Here is a 23,259-nt window from a genome sequence, read left to right as displayed (position 1 = left end):
CACAGATTTCCTACTCGAACAGAAGGCGCCCGCGGTAAAGTCCATCCCCGCCTTCTGGTCAAGAGGAGTAAATATACCCCTTATGTTGTATCCTCTATTACGTAAATTTCTCAGCCTCTCATCCAATTCACGATGTGCTTCTTGATGATGCATTACAAATGGAGGAGCATACAGTTTTAAGCCGCCTCCGAATGGCAAATGATTTATATGAAACGTTTTTTCCAAGAAGAAATCTGACCTTTGAATGAAACATCGTACAGTTTTATGCCGCCTCCGAATGGCAGATGGGTTTTACAGAAAGTTTTTTCCAAGAAAATAATAGACTTTGTCTTTGCTTACTGAGGGCATCTGAGACATGCAGACAACTGCATATCGGTAGTTGAACTCTGCATAGATGTATTACAACGAATTGAGGAAATCTTTTCACTGGTTACGGTGTTGAGATTTAGCAACTTAGGACAAACTGTACGATTTTGGAGGAAGATACACTTCACTATTGCAAAGAGTGAGAATTGTGCTGGTCCTGTGCCAGCATGGTATTTTTAACAAGAAGAGTAATAATGGAGAAGGCAGAGAAAGTGATATTCTCATAGCGAAAGGGAGTCGAAACTGCAGAGATATTCTTTGGCGATCGAACGAGAATCTTCTCAGTCACTGGGACGGATTTTTGAAGTGAAAACTTCTTTAGAATCGTTGGGAGTGATTTGAGGAAAAGTGAAACGAAAAAAGCGACCAACTTGGCTACGAAGCGTTATATTATATTAATATAATATATATGTTGATATAAAAGTAGCGACGAACTAAATAAAAATAACTTTTATTTTTTCTTGTGATTCGAACCAAGGATTTTGGATCGGAAGCTCACATTGCTAGCCGCTCGGCTACCGCGCCATGCTGTCGTCGCTGGCCTAAAAGTTATTTAGTTACGAAGCGTTATATTATATGTTGATATAAATAATTTTTGTGAGCGTGTAATTCTCAAAAGGTTTATTAGGTTTATTATTTAAAATGTATTGACTAGGTAGTGTGGTTATCAGCTTAACATCTGATAGATCCTCCATCGGAGGACAACAAATGTTAAACTGATTTTTGGAAATGGGCGGAGTGTTTTAGGGGCTTGCTCCTTCTCTGCCACGGGTTGACCCGGTATTGCAGTACCGCCGGGATTTCGGCTTTGAATAAATACAAGAAAAAATATACTAATACATTTAGCTTTGGTGGGAAGAGCCATAAATTTTTATATGAATACATGTAGACGAAAATGGAATTTTTTTTTTTTTTTTTTGTTTTTGTTTTTGTTTTTGAAATTTGCATTGTAGGACATTTCTGATTATTTATTGAAAACAGTATTTTGGTTTAGATACTGAAAGTCAGTTTAAGTGAATCGGTATAAACATTTCGTACATTAATTTTTGTGAGAGTGTAATTCTCAAAAGGTTTATTAGAAAATCTATTGAAGTAGGTAGTGTGGTATCTGTTCCTATCAGCTTAACATCTGATAGATCCTCCATCGGAGGACAACAAATCGCACTTGTTACGTTAAAGCGTAACAACTCAAAATCTGAACATTTTCAGTAGAGACGAAAAACTGTTTCCGTAAATATTAATAATATAGGTATTACAAGGGAAAAAATATGTAATTGCACGAAAATATCATTAAAAACAATATAACGGTTGTTTCATTCTTATTTGTTTAGTAGTTGCGCTAAAATAACCAATTTTTGAGTGGTTACTCTTTTCCTTTTCTTTTTGAGTTGTTACGCTTTAACGTACCAAGTGCGAAATGTTAAACTGATTTTTGGAAATGGGCGGAGTGTTTTAGGGGCTTGCTCCTTCTCTGCCACGGGTTGACCCGGTATTGCAGTACCGCCGGGATTTCGGCTTTGAATAAATGCAAGAAAAAATATACTAATACATTTAGCTTTGGTGGGAAGAGCCATAAATTTTTATATGAATACATGTAGACGAAAATGGAATTTTTTTTTTTTTTTTTTTTTTGTTTTTTTTTTTTTTTTGTTTTTGTTTTTTTTTTTGAAATTTGCATTGTAGGACATTTCTGATTATTTATTGAAAACAGTTTTTTGGTTTAGATACTGAAAGTCAGTTTAAGTGAATCGGTATAAACATTTCGTACATTAATTTTTGTGAGAGTGTAATTCTCAAAAGGTTTATTAGAAAATCTATTGAAGTAGGTAGTGTGGTATCTGTTCCTATCAGCTTAACATCTGATAGATCCTCCATCGGAGGACAACAAATGTTAAACTAATTTTTGGAAATGGGCGGAGTGTTTTAGGGGCTTGCTCCGCCTCTGCCACGGGTTGACCCGGTATTGCAGTACCGCCGGGTTTTCGGCCTTGAATAAATACAAGAAAAAATATACTAATACATTTAGCTTTGGTGGGAAGAGACATAAATTTTTATATGAATACAAGTAGACGAAAATGGAAGAAATTTGTAAGTCTGTTTCTTCGGTCCGTTTGGGTATTTTTTTTGATAACATCGAAACCAAAGCATTTGTATCATATTTTATCTATCATAAGCCACTCGTATCATTTGTTGAAATTGAAAACATTGAGGATGAATAATGATAAAATGAAAAAAATAAAATATGAACTTTATAGCAATATTATAATGAACCTATAATTATCCCGCTCCTAATGCTGCTTTCGTCTTATTCTCTCTCAGTTTGTTTTACGGAAGGTTTCACTTCTATCAAGTCTCACCGTTAGACTGGTATTTTTTTTTTATAATTAAACCTACATGAGAATTAAACCTACACGAAGCGTTGCGTATTACCTTCAAAGGCCGGTTACTCAGATATTTCATCTAAAGCTGATATTTCTTAACTAAAATACCCACGTAAATCGGGAAATATTACGAAAAAATTCATTGCACTAGTTATTTGCGGGGCTGTAAAATAATGCTTGCTCGCGGCATAATGATTTTACTTCCTCGATGCATTTTGTGTCCTGTTCAGCTACGTCGAAAATTGTCAAAAAATAAACGCACGAAAATGTTGCGCGCTGAATTCCTTTAAAGAATTCTTTCAACAAATTCAGAGATGTGGGACATAAATAAGCGGGTGTACTTTAACGGTGTGCAAAATGGGTATAATGCAAGTTTTGAATAGCCGAGCTTCAGTGCTGTTGGTCTAAGATAGTGAGTGAAGAACGGTAGTAGCAAAATCGCAAATGTACGAATATTTATTTGCTATTAGGAAAATCGACGCACTGCAAAGTGGCCTACGGAATGAACAAGCGGGATTCCGACCACGCTGTTCTTGCGTCGATCAAATCAACACCCTGAGAGTGATTGTCGAGCAATCGGTCGAGTGGCGTTCGCCACTTTATCTCTGCTTCATCGACTTTGAAAAAGCTTTTGATACTCTTAATCACGAGGCAATCTGGGGAGCACTTTACTGCAAAGGAGTACCTGAAAAAATCATTTCACTTGTCAAAGAACTGTACAGTGAAGCAAGCTGCCGTGTGAGACATGAGGGCATCCTGAGCAACGCTATTCCAGTTCGAACAGGAGTAAGACAGGGATGCGTGCTATCTCCGCTCTTATTTAATCTGGTACTGGACTTAGTGATGCGACAAGCCTCAGCGGCGAACAGAGGCATATCCTGGGGCCTGAGCGGCAACCTTGAGGACTTGGACTACGCTGACGATATTTGCCTGCTATCACACAAACACTCACATATGCAAGCAAAAATAGAGGCGGTGAGCGAACTCGCAGCGAGGGCTGGACTGAAAATAAACATTGCGAAGACAAAGATAATGCGCATCAACACCACCGATTCACATATCTTTCAGATACGCGGCACTAACATCGAAGCTGTAGATGAGTTCTGCTACCTAGGCAGTGTAATAAATAAAAACGGCGGTTCAGCGGCTGACATACGTAACCGGATATCGAAAGCTCGCGTAGTGTTTGGCATGCTTGATAAAGTTTGGAGAGCAACGCATATAACGAGGCGCACGAAACTGAGAATCTTCGAGTCCAATGTGAAATCTGTCCTCTTGTATGCATGCGAAACGTGGAACGCGTCAACACGTGACATACAAGCAATGCAAGTATTCATCAACCGCAGCCTTCGCAAGATCACGCGCATTTTTTGGCCTAACGTCATATCAAACTCCGATCTGTGGACTATAACGAAACAGATACCAGTCTATCTCGAAATTCGACGCCGCAAATGGAAATGGATCGGTCACACACTTCGAAAGCCATATGGTGATATCACTAGAGCAGCCCTGGATTGGAACCCCCAAGGCAGCCGCAGACCTGGCAGACCATCTAACACGTGGAGGCGACTAGTAGAAACAGAAGTGCAACAAGCAGGCCGCTCCTGGCAGCAAATAAAATTCCTAGCCTCTAATAGATTTAACTTTAACTTGTTCATTGAGGCCCTTTGTTCCACCTAGGAACCACGGGAAAATATATATATATTAGGAAAAGGAGAGATAATAGCCCACACGCCTATGATTCTATGAAGAAACCACTTTACTAATTTCCTAAATATTCTGCAGTACTTGAATGGCTAGCGTTGACTAACCAATTTTTTTAACCCTCATATTTTCCTCACTTATGCAGCAAACGAGAATAAGAAGCAAATTAAAAAAATCACACTTACGGAGATAAAACAATTAATAAAAACTCTAAAGAACAATAAATCGCCTAGATACGATCAAATTTCGGGAACAATTATGAAGCATATGCCTGACAAGGCAATAATTTATCTAAGAAATATTTTCCACGCTGCTATAAGTCTCAAATATTTCCCTAATACCTAGAAAGTAGCTGAAGTTATAGCGATCCCGAAACCTAACAAAAACGCTACACTAGCGACATCATATCAACCAATCAGCCTACTACCGACAATATCAAAAATTTTCGAAAAAATATTATTTGACCAGATAAATCCTATTATAACAAGCATGAATCTGATACCCCAACACCAATTTGGATTTAGGAAAAACCATTCAACAATCCAACAGATTCATAGAGTAGTTCACAAAATTAATGATGACCTGAATAAAAAAAGAGTGTGCATGTCCATATACCTCGACGTAGCTAAAGCCTTTGACAAAGTGTGGCACCCTGGGTTACTCCATAAATTAAAAACACAACTACCTAATGACTTTTACCTTATGCTTAAGAGTTACATCCAAGACAGGAAATTCTATGTTAAATATAACGACGCATGTTCAGACATTCAACCTATGAACGCAGGCATTCCCCAAGGCAGTGTCTTAGGACCAACATTGTATCTATTGTACACGGCTGATCTACCGGAACCGAAGTCAGAAAACAGCATGATTGCAACATTTGCGGATGACACAGTCCTCATGGTATCTCATAAAGATACAAAAGTCGCAAAACAAAATTTACAAAACGAATTAAATGTGACATTAAACTGGTTCAAAAAATGGAACATCGAAATTAACGCTAACAAAACAATACAAGTAAACTACACAAACCGAAGGACAACCATTGAACCAGTTAGCGTTGGTAATTCTGACGTGCATATTGACACCAAAGCGAAATACCTGGGTATTGCGATCGACTCGAAATTAAACTGGCAGGAGCATATAAAGAAAAATCGAAATGAAGTTAAAAATCGTTTTTAAAAATTGTACTGGCTACTTGGACCTCAGTGCAAAATAAAGTACTTATTTATCGAACGATAATTGCTCCGATCTGGAAATATGGAATTGAGATTTGGGGTACTGCTGCAAAAAGTAATCTAAGTATACTTCAACGAGTCCAGTCTAAAATACTTAGGACCTTAACTAATGCACCTTGGTACATACCTAAGGCAGATATTCATCGCGACCTTGATATCGATACTATTGATGAAACAATACAAAGCGCTAGCAGAAGACACATAAATAGATTATTAACGCACACAAATCCTATGATGAGAAGACTACCAAATAAAGAAAAATCTACCCAAAGTCGGCTTAACCGTCAAACACCAACAGATTTTGCAAAATCCATGTAATCAATTGTCAACTAATCGTATATGTCATTGTTTGTTAACCACTTGTTTTTAAATAATATGTATATATTTCTTCTAAATGAGCTTGGGGGCATTGGCCCTTCAATATCACTCTCATTCCACCTTTTTGTAAATCAAATTACTTATTGTCTAACGACAGGTGTAATATTTTATGGAAGAAATAAAAAACAAAATATTTTCCTGGTTTTTAAGGGGACAGATATCTGTAAACGGCCACATTTTCCATGATTTTCATTAAAATTATTTAAAATGAAATAGTCAATATATTTTTTTTTCAAAATTGGCATGCAGTTTATTTATACATTAAAATAATATTCTTCTAGGAAGGTCGCAGCGGGGTTTCTCAATCGGCGGGCAATGTAGCATCGGTGTCAGTGAATACAAAAAACCAAATTTTTTTTTTTTTATGTCATAATTTCTATATGAATTAAAAACAAATGAAACAAAAAAAATTCACGGAATAAAATGCTTAAAAAAATAAATTTTCCATTATTTTTTCGAAAAATTTTCAAAAACTTGTAAATTCACATAGAAATTAATATCATAAAAAAGATGTGTGCAAAATTTCAGGGAGATCGGTCAATAACTATTCGAGTTATCGTGTGCGCCAATTTGACAAATATAGTTTAGAGAAAAATGCGTCTAAAGTTTGAATACATGAAAATTTAACCTCTCCCAGCGCTCGAACGCAAGGAATAGAATCGTCACGGTTGACGATCTATAATATAGGAAATACTTAAATTTGCGTTCTAAAATTTTTTTGACATATTCTTAAAGGATTACATATATATATTAACATTTTATGAAAAAAAAAATTACGAAATTTTACAGTTATCTGTCCCCTTAATGTAACTTTTAAGCATTTTTGTATTTAAATAACATTAGAGAATTTCAAAAAATTATTTTTAATTCCTTATTCTTATTTATTTTTATTCTATTTATCTTATTTGGCCTTATTGTTTGTTCTTATTTGAGCTTTAATTCTGTTAAAATAATATTTTTTTCATATTTATATTTTATTTCCACAATTTTGGTGAGTAAGCCAAGCAGAGTTCACAACCAACTTCATGAAAATCCACCACTCCTTCGGACGGTGAAGAAAATAGTTCACCAATGCAGCTGCATTGGCGACATCTGCTGTTTCACTTCCATACAAAAACAGGATAATAAGGAAAGATAAAATACCCATAAATACTTTTTATGGGAAATATTTGTACATACATACATACCCCGCCATATAAACACACAGCTGCATGTATGAACTAAGGTTTCTAAAATTCTAAGCAAATAATTTTTAATTTTTCTTATTTTTATTACTTTATGAATTAAAAAATTGAATTTTGTTAAAAAAAAGTTTGAATTTAAATTCAAATTTTTCTTAAGCCCTTTAAATACATTTTTGTAAAAGGCATTTATAAATTTATTTTTAGTTAGAAATAATTTTTGGGAAAATTTTAAACGTTTTTTTAAGTATTTAAATTTGTTATATATAATTCTTTTCAAATATTTAATTAAATTATAATGAGCCGATAGATGCATCCGACTAGGCGACACTTAATCCCTAGTAATAAATTTTAATTTAAATGTATTTAACATTAAGTTTTGAATAGCCGAACTTCAGTGCTGTGAGGCTACCATTTGATCAAGAAAACGACATACCAAAACCGCTAAACACAATATACAACGAAATGGACGACCACATGAAAAGGCAAGTGGAAGCTAGGTGGACTAACTTGACCACATGTAAAACAGCAAAAGTCATGTGTAGAACTAACGACAAAAAACTGACTCCATTCGTACTTACGCTCTCGCGAAAGGAATGCAGAACTATCATAGGTATGCTAACAGGCCACAATCTACTGGCTGCATATGCGTACAAGATAGGGATTGCTAACACGGACAAATGCAGGAAATGCAGAGAGGATGTTGAGGAGACTTTAGAACACCTTCTGTGCGCTTGTCCGGCATTACTAAAAACGCGACTAAAATGCCTGGGAGCCCCACTGTTTGAGGGTCTGGAAGACATCTCTAAAGCGGAGCTCCCAGCCCTACTTAGATTCGCTAAAAGCGCTGACATCCTACATGATGTCTACTTCAGGTATTCATAGAGGTCGGTCTCCATCTGGTATCGCTAGGGACCAAAAGGTCTATGCGCGGCTTATTGCCAACCAGGCTAACCTAACCTAACCTAACATTAAGTTGCATTTTTTTTTAATGTTTAACTGGTCTAGGAGTCCGTAAGAACCTCTGTGGAAAAATAAATAAAAACGAATAATTAATTAAATAAATAATATAATTAAGAAAAAATATATCGGAATTAATTTAGAAATTCAATTTTAATTTTTTTTAGTATTTTACTCTTTCCGATTTTTTTCATTTTAATAGTAAATTAAAATTATTTTCATTGTGGGGGACTTTTAAGTAGCGGGTCCCAAACCTAGCGTATAACCAGCTATCCTCAAATGCTTCGCCTTCTCACGTTAGCTCACTCCCGAACGGGTGAGGATACGTGTGCTAATCCCGGACGTTGTGAGCTGCTTGAACCATATCCCATAACCATAACCGATCCTGCAATCTGTGCCAACTACCACGGGATTAGTCTTCTAAATATCGCCTATAAGGTTCTAGCGATCGTATTGTGTAAAAGGCTGAAGCCCACCGTCAACCAACTGATTGGACCTTATCAGTGTGGCTTTAGACCTCTAAAGTCTACCATCGACCAAATATTCACAATATGCCAAATCTTCGAAAAGACCCATGAAAGGAGAATCGACACACACCATCGTTTCGTCGACTTCAAAGCTGCATTCGACAGTACGGAAAGGAGTTACTTGTATGCCGCGATGTCTGAATTTGGTATCCCCACAAAACTAATACGGATTTGCAAGATGACGTTGCTCAACACCAGCAGCGCCGTCAGAATTGGGAAAGACCTCTCCGAGCCGTTTGATAGCAAACGAGGTTTCAGACAGGGTGACTCGCTGTCGTGTGACTTCTTTAACCTGATGTTGGAGAGCATCGTTCGAGCCGCAGAACTTAATCGCTCAGGCAGAATTTTTTATAAGAGCATACAATTGTTGGCGTATGCCGATGATATTGACATCATCGGCCTTAACAACCGCGCTGTTAGTTCTGCCTTCTCCAAACTGGATAAAGAGGCAAAGCGAATGGGTCTGGTGGTGGACGAGGACAAAACGAAGTACCTCCTGTCTTCAAACAAACAGTCGGCGCACTCGCGTACCGGCACCCACGTCACTGTAGACAGTTATAATTTCGAAGTTGTAAAAGACTTCGTTTATTTAGGAACCAGTATTAACACCAATAACAATGTCAGCCTTGAAATCCAAAGTAGAATATCTCTTGCCAACAAGTGCTACATTGGACTGAGCAGTAAAGTCCTTTCTCGACGAACAAAACTAATACTCTACAAGACTCTCATCATGCCCGTCCTAACGTATGGCGCAGAAGCTTGGACGATGACAACATCCGATGAAGCGACGCTTGGAGTGTTCGAGAGAAAGATTCTGCGTAAGATTTTTGGACCTTTGCACGTTGGCAACGGCGAATATCGTAGACGATGGAACGATGAGCTGTATGAGCTTTACGACGCAATAGACATAGCGCAGCGAATAAAGATCCAGCGGCTTCGTTGGCTGGGTCATGTCGTCCGAATGGATACAAACGCTCCGGCTTTGAAAGTATTCGATGCGGTACCAGCTGGTGGTAGCAGAGGAAAGATCAGGTGGAGAAGTACTTGGATTCACTTGATGTGTCCAATTGGCGCCGGTTAGCACGAGAAAGAAACGACTTTGTTAAACTCAGCCAAAATCACGTAAGCGGTTATCGCTCCAATTAAGAAGAAGAAGAAGAAGTAAACTAAAATAAAATAATCATAAGAAAAATAAGAGGTTAAAATTAAAAAAAAAAATGAAAAAATACAGAAAGTTTAACATTTGTTTCTCTCTGGAAATTTCAAAAAACAAGTTTGAGTTTTTTGGTTTTCCTATTTATTTATTTTAATATTAAATTAATTTAAAATTTACAAAAAACATTTAAATTTTATTGTTTTTTATGGTTATTTGTTTTAATATTAATTACTTGTTCTTCTTCTTCTTAGCGTCACAATTCTTGGTGAACCATCGCTTCCTTCACAGCTTCTTGCCCTCGATCTGGATTTTCAGCCACTTCCCTCCAACATTGCACGCGCATTTTCCTAAGATCAGCTTCCACATCTTCTAGCCAGCTTTTCCTCGAGCGTCCCATTTTCTTTCTCCAATTAGGCGAAGATTTAGTGCCTTTCTCGTTGCCATCTAAGTCGTTGAGTCTTAATAAATCTTATTATATTTTCTTCGTTAACTATGTCTTCCAGTTCGGCATTGCGCCTAATGCGATAAGGGCCATCTGCCAGTCTAAGCGGACCATAGATCTTTCGGAAAAAAGTTGCGAAAAAACATTCTGTTTAAATTTAGAAAACTTAAAATTTCTTTAATTAAAAAATATTTTTAGGAGAATTTCAAACTTTTTTCCAACTTACTAATTTATTGTTACTTTCTAATTCTTTTATTTAATTTTTTCAATTAATATTTTTTATTATTCTAATAATAAACTAAATCAAAAACATTCCGATAAAGCATTTCGGATTTAAATTAGAAAATTTAAAATTTCTTTTCATGCTTTGAGGTAATTTTTAAAACCTTAAAGCGAATATATTAAGCGTAAATATATATATTTTTATACTTTATTAAATTTAAAAATAAAAACATTTCGGACTAAATTTAGACGACTTAAAAAAGAAGAAGAAGAACACTTAAAAAATCTGTTTATAAAAAAATGTTTTCGGGAAATTTTAAAAATATAAAATAAGTACTTTAACTACTGGCTTGTGGTTTTTTTAGTGCCATTCTATATTATATATAAAACTTAAAAAATGTATTTCAGTCTTGATAAAAAATACTTAAAATTTCTTTTAACTAAAAAATATATTCCATGCAATTAAAAATTCTTTGTATGTATTGTAACTAAGTAAAACTAAAACGTTTTGCTCATATTAAATTAAAATAATTATTCACGAAGGCTTACAAAATCTTTCCAGTTATTATAAAATTTTTTTAGAATTTTAGCATTTTTTAATTTTTTTTCATTCTAAATGTTAAGTGGATTTGAAAACTGAAAGATTTAAAAAAATAATGTTATTTAATATATAGAAAATATGTATTATTTTCACACCAGTTTTCGTATTAATATTTATATTGGTATTCATATTCATATTCATATTTATATTCATATTCATCTTCATCTTCATGTTCATATTCATATTCATATTTGTACTCGTATTCATATTCACATTCATATTCATATTCATATTCATATTCATATTCATATTCATATTCATATTCATATTCATATTCATATTCATATTCATATTCATATTCATATTCATATTCATATTCATATTCATATTCATATTCATATTAATATTCATATTAATATTCATATTCATATTCATATTCATATTCATATTCATATTCATATTCATATTCATATTCATATTCATATTCATATTCATATTCATATTCATATTCATATTCATATTCATATTCATATTCGTATTCATATTCATATTCATATTCATATTCATATTCACATTAATATTGAGATTCGTACTCGTATTCACATTCGCATTCATATTCCCATTCATACCCATATTCATATCCACATTCGCATTCATATTCATATCCATATTTATTTTCGTATTCGGAATCGCATCATGTTTGTGCTAAGAAGGCTTTGGATTTTCTGTTACCTCCGTATAACTTCACTAATGCAAGGCCTCATTATTCATCCATATGTACTCGTTTAGCTTAACGGAGCTCCATAGCAGTCCAAGAAAGGATCTAAGGGCCAATAAGTCACAGAGTTGTTAGTATCCTGCCGAGGTTAACTGTACATGCAGCTACCATTATCTAGTCATGGAGAGTTCATGGATGCGACACCTATTAATAGTTGAAGACATCCCCACACATGCTTTGAGAGAATTTCATGCGCCTTCAGTGCGTCAAGAGTTCCGAGACTTGTCTTAATTGAGTCTACTTGGAAATAAATCATGAAAATTGGTAGTTTTAGTCAACTTTCAAAAAATTACCATAAAAAATGTTTAAAGATCGATACGCAAGGGCAGTCATCCCAAGTATTTTAAGTAGAAATCCGTAGCATAGAAATCTGCGGCAGTGAATGCTTTCGAAATGGATTTACATTTTGTCAGTCAGGTAGCCTAACGCGACCCATTCCACCTAATAACATCCAAGCTCGTTGGGAAATACTTCTCTGCCCTCAACACTCTGCGTCTGTGTCCCGTCTGTGTTAGGCGTAGTACCAACACTTGTATGATGGGTATGATGGCAACGGCCAGGTAGCCTGCTTAGCGAAATAAGGCGGTCTTTCAAAATTTCAAGGACCTGATCTCTTTCGTGGCCTACCAAAACCCATACAAAAGGATTTATCAAAGACTTGGAAGACGAAGAATTCACACGACACTGGAAGCAAGTCTAAAACAGAGGCAGGCAACAGTTTATGCTTTCCTCAAAATGAGGTCAAATTGCCTCCTAAAGCTGAAAAGAGAGGTCTTACGAACTTTCTCGTTATCATTTCAAGGAACTATTGTAAAATTAGTAGAAACAAGGGCCAGTCGTTTTTGCGCGCTAGTTGATGAAGCTCCAGGGCATATTCTGTACAAAGGCGAAGGCTAGCTCACCTAAGTGGTGCGACTTTAAGTCCCTTAGTGATATGGAACAAAAAGCCTGAGGTGGCATTCAAATTCATCAGAAGACTCAAATTCTAAAATTGCGGTGAAGCATAATTGACCATATCAGAAGTCGTAGTGCATGACGGACCAATATTAATAATAATAATCGGCTCCTAACTAACTTATTTTACCAGCTAGGCGCACCATATGTTAGGCTGGACTTGCAATGATTTCGTACAATTCCGCGCATGCGCTACCGATGGGTCCATATGCATACTCTCGTTCTTTGCCTAATTTTAATCGTGAGTGGATTTCATAAGAGTTTGTTATCAAGGACTTCACCAAGATATTTTGTATAAATAATACTTTCATCATAATTTGTAATCTTTCCAATCTTTTTCTTCCCCCTCTCTTTTGTGTTGCTGTAGCCCCATGCAGTTTGTAGCAGTTGCTTTTTTTCACAAAACGCCCGCTCGTTAATTGGAAAATGTCATTCTTTTCATAAACGCAAAATGTCAAATTAACATGTAAAAAACTAATAATAAACAGTAGGAGAAAATAGCCTTGCAACGCCAGCAACAGAAACAACATAAAAGCGTGTCTTACCCGTACAAGGATATGTTGATTGTATGAGGACGACTGAGGAACAACAGCAGCAGCGCAATTTATGCCTAAATGAGCAACACTTTCAATGCGGATTGAACAAAAAAGAAGGCAAAGCAGAGGCGTGCAAAAGAAAAAAAGCACATACACACACAACTATACGAGTATACAAGTATGTGTGCGCATATGTGAGTGTCTAATTGAAAGCAGAAAAATATAAAAAGTTTTATGTGAAAACGAAAAAATTAATATTCGTAATTACGCGGAATTGGAAGCGAATGAAATATGTTTGCATAATAAGAGATGTAAGAAAAAGTGAAAATGCATATCGTTTTGCAAAAAAAACAAGAAAAAAAGGGGGAAGTGGAAGGACATTTTTTCAGCTGGAAGGCACAAAAAGTGGAAGAGGAAGTTAGCAAGCAGATGCATGGTCAAAAGGGAAATGAATGAATGTAATAATGCGAGCTTATATGCGGCTGTGTGAATGCACATTAGGGATGTGCTTGTGCGGGATAAATTAATTATTATTTTTGTTTTATATTTTTGTCGAAATATTTATTTTATTTCTTTTTTTTGCTTTATATAGACTTTTACTCACATAATTAAGTCACTTCATCTTTTTACAATATTTAATGAATATAAAAATTTGCAAAATCCCTATAAAAATCAAAGTTTCAAACTTTGTACAAAATTCACAAAAATTCAACAAATTTCAAAAAATGCTTACAAATTTTGTATTGTCAAAATCTATAGAAAACTTCATTAACTTTAAAAAGAACTTTCCAATTACAGGTGTTATTTTGATTAGCCCGCTATTTCGGTAGATGCCGCTTTTGAAGCTGTCATTTTTTGATATTTGACAAGTAGAAACTACGCCATTAATAAAAATGGTACTTTTTCCCCAGGGCCCGGAATTTTCAGAGGGGCCCGGACTCGAGGGTAATTCCAAGAAATTTCCTGCTTGAAAAAATATAGTAAATAATACTTCTACCAGCACCATGCGGAGCTCATACTCTCAATTTAGCAGGAGTCGATGCCGCTGAATGCTGCCCTAACGCAATTACTTTTTTTGGAGTCGTTCAAAAATGTTTCAACATATTCAGTAGTAGTACGATACGATGGGATATTTTGAAAGAATGTGTACCAACTTAACTTCACCGCTTATCGGATACAAGATGGTCTGCTCGAAATGATACTGTCAAAGCGTTTGCGCAAAATCTACCTGGACTGAGAAAAGCTCTTACAAAAGTGACAGGACTTAATCTCACCGTAGAAACGAAACGCGATGTCGATGGAATTATTAAGTACATAAGTAAATTTGAATGTGTCTTAATGTCTTCCATATGGTTCACGATTCTCACAGCAATAAACTACGTCAGTTTGATTTTACAAAGAAAAGAAGCAACGATTAACGTCGAGGTAAAGAATCTTGAATGCCTAGTAGCAGATCTACAATTGTTACGCAGCCAATGGGGATCGATTTTAAAAGAATGTCAAACTGTTGCAAAAGGTTTGCCAAACACTTCGTCAACATTGCCAGCAAGCCGAAAGAAGAAACGTAATGATGAAGAACCTGAGAATTCAGCGGAAAATATGACCGCCGAAGAAATTGATTTGAAGAGGAACACATTTCTCGTCATCATGGACTCAGTTATCACTAGTATTGAAAATCGGTTTACTGCAATTAAAAACATAAACAACATTTTCTCATTCCCGTGGCTATTTCCTAAAATTGAAAAAGCAGAACTTCAGACAGCAGCTTTTAATTTTGCTAAAAAATACCCTTCTGATGTGTCGGAAGAAATCTGAATTGAGATGTGTCACTTGAAGAGTGTGTACAAGGCGAATTTTACTGGAAATTCGGAATGTTGTATGCCTCCGTTCGACTTGTTGAATGCCATCACAGCTAAAAACTTGGATACTCTGTTCCCGAACATCTGCATTGATTTGCGAATATTCTGCACCCTGCCAGTATCGGTTGCCGGCGCCGAAAGATCGTTCAGCGCTTTATCAAGGATCAAAGACTACCATCGTTCTTGTTCAACTCAGAGTCGAGTAACAGGATTGGCAACTTTGTATTTGGAATCTGAGTTAGCAAGGAAACTCGACTTCGATGATATTATAAGAGCTTTTGCCTCAGCTATAGCAAGAAAAGCAAAATTCTAAGCATCGTGGCAGTCATTTTCAAATATTTGTAAGGCTCACAAAATGAGTAAAAAATATTAACTTTTTTCAGCTGCGTTTTTTTATTTCAGATCTGCTGAAGAGCTTTCTAAAATTCATTTTAATCAATATTTCATAATTAATTCTATCAAAACTTTTATCAATGAGTTTATCAATGTTTAAATGTTATATCACTATAACTTAATACGCATTTTGATAAATATAAAAAAAATTTGAAAGGGCCCGCATCTCTATTGCATTTTCTATTGCTTCCTAACCCAAATAACACCCATCATCCAGTTATCCCAGCAGTAGTTTTTGTTGAAATAAAATACGATTGGCTTCTTTGGGGCAATTGTGCCTATGTTAGTTTCGAAATCTCTTGATTGCGCCTCAGCAGGAAGTAACACTTCCACACACCTGGTGAAAGGATCATCCATCCACAAATATCAACTGTGTATACTTCAGTGCATGCCTTTTCCAGAATTTGTATTATAGGATAAGGCATATTTGGTCCATCTGATTTATGGTGGGATAGTTGCAGTTATTGAACTCATGTCTCTTCCTGGATTGCTCAGGATTGCTGCGGGTTTTAAGGCACCTTTCTGGTCTAGAATTTCGAATAGATTTTTTTTGAATGTTATGATAGTTTATACTTTCAAAAATGTACTTGCAAATTTTTATATTGAAATTCGTTGTAGTTTAGACGTTACAGTCCTTTAAAACGAGACCAGTTTGGCGTAGGACGCCCCTGGTATAAGCTCCTGTTTTTCTCGAAATTATTTTTTCCGAGTTGGCGTTGGTAATTTCTCAAAAAGTGCTGAACCGATTGATTTGAATTTTTAATATGTTAATGAGTAGACTTGCGGCTCTCGCGGGTAGCAGAATTAAAATTTTATAATCAATTTTTCTATGTTTTTAAGAGCGAGAACGTTAAAAAAAATCCTTTTTTGTTTGTTTTTCCAATAAACAGATAAAATATCTAGAAATTTTCTTTTTGTTTTTTGTAGATCTGCTACCCACCATAGCGATGAATAATCGACCGAATTCTTCTTTTTTCAGACATACCTGAGCAGCCCAATCAGTTTTACCAGTGGCAGAGGAAGCAATTTTTTTCTATTATTGTCCTTGAAAAAATATTTTTTTTTGTTTTTGTTTTTTAATTTGAAAATAAAGAATTGATCTAATGAATAAAAATGATTTTCAATTGATACCGATTACTTTTCTTCAATTTTCAACGCCTGCAATTTTTACGTCTCTAGACCAGTAAGGTATCTTAATATATATGAAAGTTTGTTTTCTTTTCCAAGATAATGCTTAGGTCATACTGAATGCTCTGAGATTCACAATTTTTTCGAGATTATGATGGCAAATCTACGTCAATGGGGTCTCAATAAATTGGAAGTTATCCGCTTCTGTGACTATATTTTATTTTGGTCTCTAGGAAAAACTCCTCTTGCGGTAACTCATTACTTGATTGGCTTGGCATTTTGAGTACATCTCAAACCTCTAGAAGGTAGAGTTGGCTGTGCTGCCCTTCTGGAAAAAATAAATTTTAATATTCCAAGAAAAGAACTTCGAAATTCTTACCCTTTTTATGAAAGTGAAAACAAAACAAATAGTGCCCGAAGCGCGCCAATTGCTCGCGCTCTTAATGACTTCAACCGGTAATCTCTTATCGATTTTTGATTTTTTTAATCTAATGTGTTTTCATTAGACTTCTTCTTATTTAATTTTTGTTAGTAGTCTGTAAAATTTGTTGTTCATAGGCTTTATATTTAAATAAATAAACAAATAAAATAAGCAGAAACATTCACAGGTTAAATATAAAATATCTTGACTTGAAGCTATGCAATTAAGGACATCCCTAATGCGTATAATATTTTGTTCTGTAAATATACACAATATAAAATGTTTTTTTCTAGCCGCTTCGCATTTAAACCAAATTAAATCATTTCCTCATTTCACAAGAAAGCAAAAATTTTCAATTAAAAATTCTGTGAATCAGCTTTTCACCACTTCAAAAAAAAAAAAAACTAGCGGTATGTAAGCTGAAAAGAAGAGCAAAATCTTTTGATTCAAATCTGTTTAGCCTGCTTGCTTTCGCCAAGACTTTCCATTCGCAACAAATGCTGTTCAAGCAAATTCATTGAATTATGGCTCGAATTAGAAAAACGATGGGTCGTAATTTGTCTTTGAATAAACCAACAGGACATTCATTAAGCCACTAGAAGAGCATACACACATACATATTTATTTTTCCAAGTAAAATATAACTTTTTTATTGTAATTCCACTAAAAGCAAACGAATAGCGAGTAACGTAAATATTAACAAAAAAAGCAACATAACCAGCACCAGAAAAGGCCAACAGCTACGAAAATTGAATACTACCAGCCAACACCATTCGTTAAAAAATTTAGCTTCTCTTTTGGGTGGGGAAATTGTTTTATTTGAATGGTGAATGCTAAGCTGTGCTGGAGTTGAGTTACCTTGACAGCTTTGCCGTTAGAGAAGGTAGGGGTGGTGCTTGTTACAGTATTCACTTGCTTGAGTTGTATGTTGAATTTGTTTTTGTGCTGTGCTCAAATGTGGGTGGTTGGGCATATGCGTGTTTGGGGCTTATGGATTGCTGTGGTATATTTTGTTGTTTTTTGTTTTTGTGAGCGCATTGTGCTGCTTTCAAGTGCGACCATGTGGCCTTTGCGGGGCAAACTTTTTTACTCATGTGTTTAATATGATTTTTTCATAAGCCTTTTTAGGTATTTTGAAAAATAAGACAACCGCTGCAAATGTCAAAAAACGTGAAAACAAATGTAGGAGAAAAAATTTTAGCTTTTCATGTATCTTTTAATTCAAAAAGTTATGAAAAGGCAGCAGAACTAACACGTTTTCAATTACGCATGAACTATTATTTGGATTTTTAATAAAAAAATGAAAAAATTAAGAGAGATAACAGTAAAAAAAACCCGAAACTCTCGTATATTGAAATAAAAATATTGCCGCAAATTAAACAAAAATTATAATAGTTTCACTTCATTGCGGGGAAAAAAATCGCAATGAACTTTGGTTAGCACATCTGCACTTTCTATACTAATTCATCTACCCTTCAGTTTCTTGATTACATTTTCACGCATACATACACATATGTGAGCAAGTAAGTGCATGTAAGTTTGTAGCTATCGACATCCTTGCAGCCAGAACTTAAACGTCGGACAACACGCTGCAAAAACCAAAAGTGCGTCAATCTTGATAATTATTAATAATTATTCACTCAGCTGTCAACGTAGACTTCTTTTCATTCTCATAACTTTCGTCTTCGTCATCATTGCATACATATGAATCGTGCAAACCAACGCGGCGAACAAAGAAAAGGTAAATGCAAACAAGAAAATGAAGAAAAAGTTGTGCTCGTACATGCGAGTACCTAAGAAGCAGCCACTTTTGGTAAGCAGCAAGCAACAACAATGCAGCTTGAGTGACAAGGACTCAAACGGTCTTCATACCCACATGCAACCATTATGCAACAACAAGCAACTAAAATGCACACCTACATACACATACGCACACTAATAAATTTTGGTTACTTATGGCGGCATGTCATGGCAGAGAATTGGACGAACAACAAAGTGATGTGTCGTAGAAGGTAGGCAGTACAGCTTACGACTTCCAATGTTGTTGGAAAATGTGAAGGCTCATTTAGCTGTAATTTCATGCAGTGTGAATTTTTAGTGTGGCTAGCGGTGAAGGTTGTTGTTGTTTTGTAGGTATCTAATATTGTAGCAAAAAATACTCATTTATCGATAATTTGCCACTTTTGATGCGCCCATTTTTCGTGTTTTTTCGCTGCTGTTCGCCTTACCTTCCTCAGTATGTGAGTGCGTATGGATTACAGGTAGGGAGAAAGAGATTTCACAAATATGTATAAGTAAATAGTTTGCGTGCCAATCAGAAGGATTTCATACCAAAAAGGCAGTTGGGAAATGATTAAAGCGGTAATTGCTATAATAGCGGGAATATAAGAAAAGTTAAAATTAGCGGGCAGTGCTCGGAGCTCACATGAAATATGTGTGTAATAATAAATTTAACAAATTTCCATTAGCATAATATGCCGATCTGCTGGAAAAGTGTCACAAAAATATTGCAAGTCGACAAAATAAAAAATATAAAAACCGTTTGAGACTTTCAATGTCCACTCACCGGCGTCTTAAGTCTCCAAGGAGTGCTCGCTGATTATAGATACTCTGTAATTTTCGGTCGGATGATAGGTTAGTTAGGATAATTGTCCACCCACAAATATACAATTCGTCCGTGTGCTATCATAGCGCGAGTAAAAGGGAGAAAGACAGCAAACAAAAGATAGTGGAGAGGAAGTTAAATTTGGTAGCTATGAAGAAGAAGGCGGAACGATTACTATTCTTGGTTGTGTGTTAACCGCTTCAGACCACTAATGAAATTCATCAGGTGTGTGATATCTAAAGCTTTTCTGGCCAGACTTTTTCCACTTTGAACTTCGGCGGACGTGAATTTAACATATTTTTATTATAGCTACGGACTTGAGCTTCCAGGTGGCTTCGTAAAATTTAAACTTCTATCGATTTATGGGTATAACCTTTTAAAAAGGATCCTCGAACAGGACGAAAAAAAACCAGACCCTGGTGCCCAACGGAAGGTTTTGAAAAAGGTGTACAACGGCGGGTTAAAAAAATGTATTTAAATTCTATCAGAACATCACAAAGAAAACAAAAATTGGAAAAACTGCAATGTTTTCTGATCTTACATACATATACAAGGTGGCACAAAATTAATGACCCTATAGGCAGATTTATGAAACCAGAAAAGGGAAAACAAAATTCAGTGTTTTCTGATCACGTACACACACACACAAGGTGGCGCAAAATTAATCAATTAATCATTCTTGCATATGGCGTCGTACGGCAGTCATATTTGATATTTCTAAACTAAACAACTGCAGTGTACAAACAGACAAGCAATGGAGCGCGTAAGGATCAAAATAAAGATTTCCATAAGTCGAAATAATTTTTTTATTATTTAAAAAAAATATTATTATTATTATTTAGTAGTAAAGTTATTCAATTTGCGCTATAGGTACACCGGTCTTACCTCAAGAAGACAAAAAAAAAATATTTTAATAAATGTTAGCCCAACCTAATGCCAAAACATGCAATCAATTTGCTAGCTAAGCTGGTTAATTAAAAAAGATATATTATATAGACTGAAATTTTAATTGCTTTAAAAAATCTATGTTTGTTGCTTTATTTATTGGTTTTTTAGTTGCGTGCGTATGCGTTTATTCATTTATTTAGTTGTTTATGGATTTTTTTGCTCCAATGCAGTTATTTAATAAGCACTTAATTGCTGAATTGTTAATTATGGCGTTAAAAAGGCAATTATAGTTGGCGTATTAGATTACAAAGCAATGCAATAAATAATCAAAAATTTGCAGAAAAAAAAAATTTAAATATAAAATAGAATACATTCAGTTGAAAGTGCAGCTTTTGGAAGGTTGAGAATTTTTAAAGCGTTTGATGGATTCGCATATGGAGTTAAACTATGTAGGAAATTTCAGTAAATGCAGTAAAATAAATTAAAGGAGTTTTAGGCAATCCATATTTAACTCACAAGTAGCAGAAACACTCGCCTAAGTACTGGGTGTATCCATCTATCATATATATTTTGTCAAAAAAGTACAAGAAAAAGCAATACATATATGCCAACGACTAGTCCAGTCATCAAATCACCTTTTAAATGCGTTTGAAGAGATCTTCTTCAGCTCCTTAAACGAATTCTCCTTAATGGAGGCCATTCATCGATTCAAACTGGCGTCTGCGGAGTGAAAATTTAAGTTTTGGGAAAAGGAAAACGTGACAGGGGACTAAATCCGGTGAATACGGTGGTTGTTCGATGATATTTGTCGAGTTTTTGGTTAAAAAAGTGTTCACAATATGAGCCTTGTGAGACGCTGCGTTATCGTCGTGCAAGATCCATGAGTTTTCCTTCCTCAAATTGGGCCGTTTCCTATGCACATTCTCTCTCAAACGTCGCATAACTTCCAAATAATATTCTTTATTTACCGTAGATCCATTTGGAATTCCGAATCCCGAGTACACAACACCATGATAACCAAAGGAAACGAGTACCATGACTTTCACTTTTCACCGACTTTGACGTGGTTTTTTAGGTTTCGGCTCATATGGATAACGCCATTCAGGCGACTGTTGACTGGTTTGCATGTCAAACTCAAATACCCACGTCTCATCACCTGTTATGATGCGCTGAATAAACGTTGGGTCCGAATTCACTTGCTCATGCGTGTCTTCAGCCACCTTATTCTGATGAATTTTTTGAAGGAAATTCAACTCTCTCGGAACGAATCGAGCAGCCACGCGTGTCATGCCCAATTGATAGTGTAAAATGTTGCGAATTGATTCGTGAGACACGCTAAAGTCACGAGCTACCTCCTTCAAACTTAAATGATGGTTTTCCTACACCATTTCCTTGACTTTGTCGACGTTTTCATTCGTTAAAGACGTTGATGGGCGACCAGATCGGGACAAAGTTTTCACGACTGCTCGGCCCTCTGGAAAATCCTTATACCACTCGTAGAGCCGTGTTTTGATAAAGCTCATTTTAAAAGACCCGTTGTTAAAAGACCCGGGTTGAAAAGTCCCGGGCCTAACACATAGATGTCCCTAGTTTTAATGTCCTCAGCTCTTTTCCAGTTAGTAGTAATCTTAAGAAGACAACTGCTAAAATTTCAAGATATTCTATTCATTAGTTCGTGAGTTATTGAGCTAACAGTGACGCTACTTTTGTTATTTTCAAAATAATGGACAATTTAATATGACACTGCTTTTTGACGGACAAAAATCCCGTTCCTGCGAAGCAATGGCTTGAAAAGTGTCATGAGGACTCCGCTCCATCAGAAACAACAATAAAACGATGGTTTGCTGACTTCAAAACTGGTCGTAGAGACACCGATGCTGCACAACGCAGTGGACGTCCAAATGAGGCGGTAACACCAGAAAATAAAAAAAAAACCCCCAAAATCGTTTTTAATGATCGGAAAGTGAAGTTCCATGAGTTAGCTGACAACGTGAAAATATCAAAAGAACGTCTTCTTGATGGAAATTACGTTGATGAATAAAGCTAATTTTGACAAGAAAAAAAAACGTGTTTTCTTTGTTAGACCTGGGACTTTACAACCCATGTGTCATTGATAGGAAAAGCAAATAAAAACATTTTAATGCAACAACTCAATTTGATATTCACCTCTTTCACAACTCACGAATATTCAAAGAAATGAAGAAGGTAAAGTTGAAAGGAACGTTCACTTGAATCAATTCGATATTTAAAGCAATATTTTTTAAGGAATTTTTAAGTTAACGAAAACCATGTGAGAGAGCTCATAAAGTCTGAAACGTTAGACAACGCCGAGGCATAATTTAAAAGAAGACAATTTTGTTTAATTGAAGAGGTGTTGTTGTTGAAGTTTTGAGCATTTCTACTAAAATAATCTTAATTAGCGACTAGCACCGTAGAGATGTAATTTGAAAGGTTGTAAAGGCTCTCTCAACCCCCGTAGCCGAAAGGGTTGGTGCGTGACTACCATTCGAGAGTGTGTGGGTCCGAATATCCGTGCAAGCAGCAGCAAATTTTTTTCTAATAGCAGTCGCCTCTCAACAGGCAATGGCAAACCTCCGAGTG

General features: G+C 35.5%; 4 pseudogenes; all 4 read left to right on the top strand.

Moving 5' to 3' along the window:
• The first annotated feature begins 998 nt into the window (after positions 1–998).
• LOC129239879 (U2 spliceosomal RNA) lies at positions 999–1,182 on the top strand (annotated as a pseudogene).
• Positions 1,183–1,464: 282 nt separating this feature from the next.
• Positions 1,465–1,519, top strand: LOC129239938 (U2 spliceosomal RNA; annotated as a pseudogene).
• Positions 1,520–1,741: 222 nt separating this feature from the next.
• LOC129239936 (U2 spliceosomal RNA) lies at positions 1,742–1,891 on the top strand (annotated as a pseudogene).
• Positions 1,892–2,176: 285 nt separating this feature from the next.
• LOC129239832 (U2 spliceosomal RNA) lies at positions 2,177–2,362 on the top strand (annotated as a pseudogene).
• The last annotated feature ends 20,897 nt before the right edge of the window (positions 2,363–23,259 follow it).

The sequence above is a fragment of the Anastrepha obliqua genome, chromosome 2, assembly GCF_027943255.1.
Source record: "Anastrepha obliqua isolate idAnaObli1 chromosome 2, idAnaObli1_1.0, whole genome shotgun sequence".
Classification (NCBI taxonomy): Eukaryota; Metazoa; Arthropoda; class Insecta; order Diptera; family Tephritidae; genus Anastrepha; species Anastrepha obliqua.
Note: the sequence above shows the minus strand (reverse complement) of the source record. Positions and strands in the feature narration are given on the sequence as shown.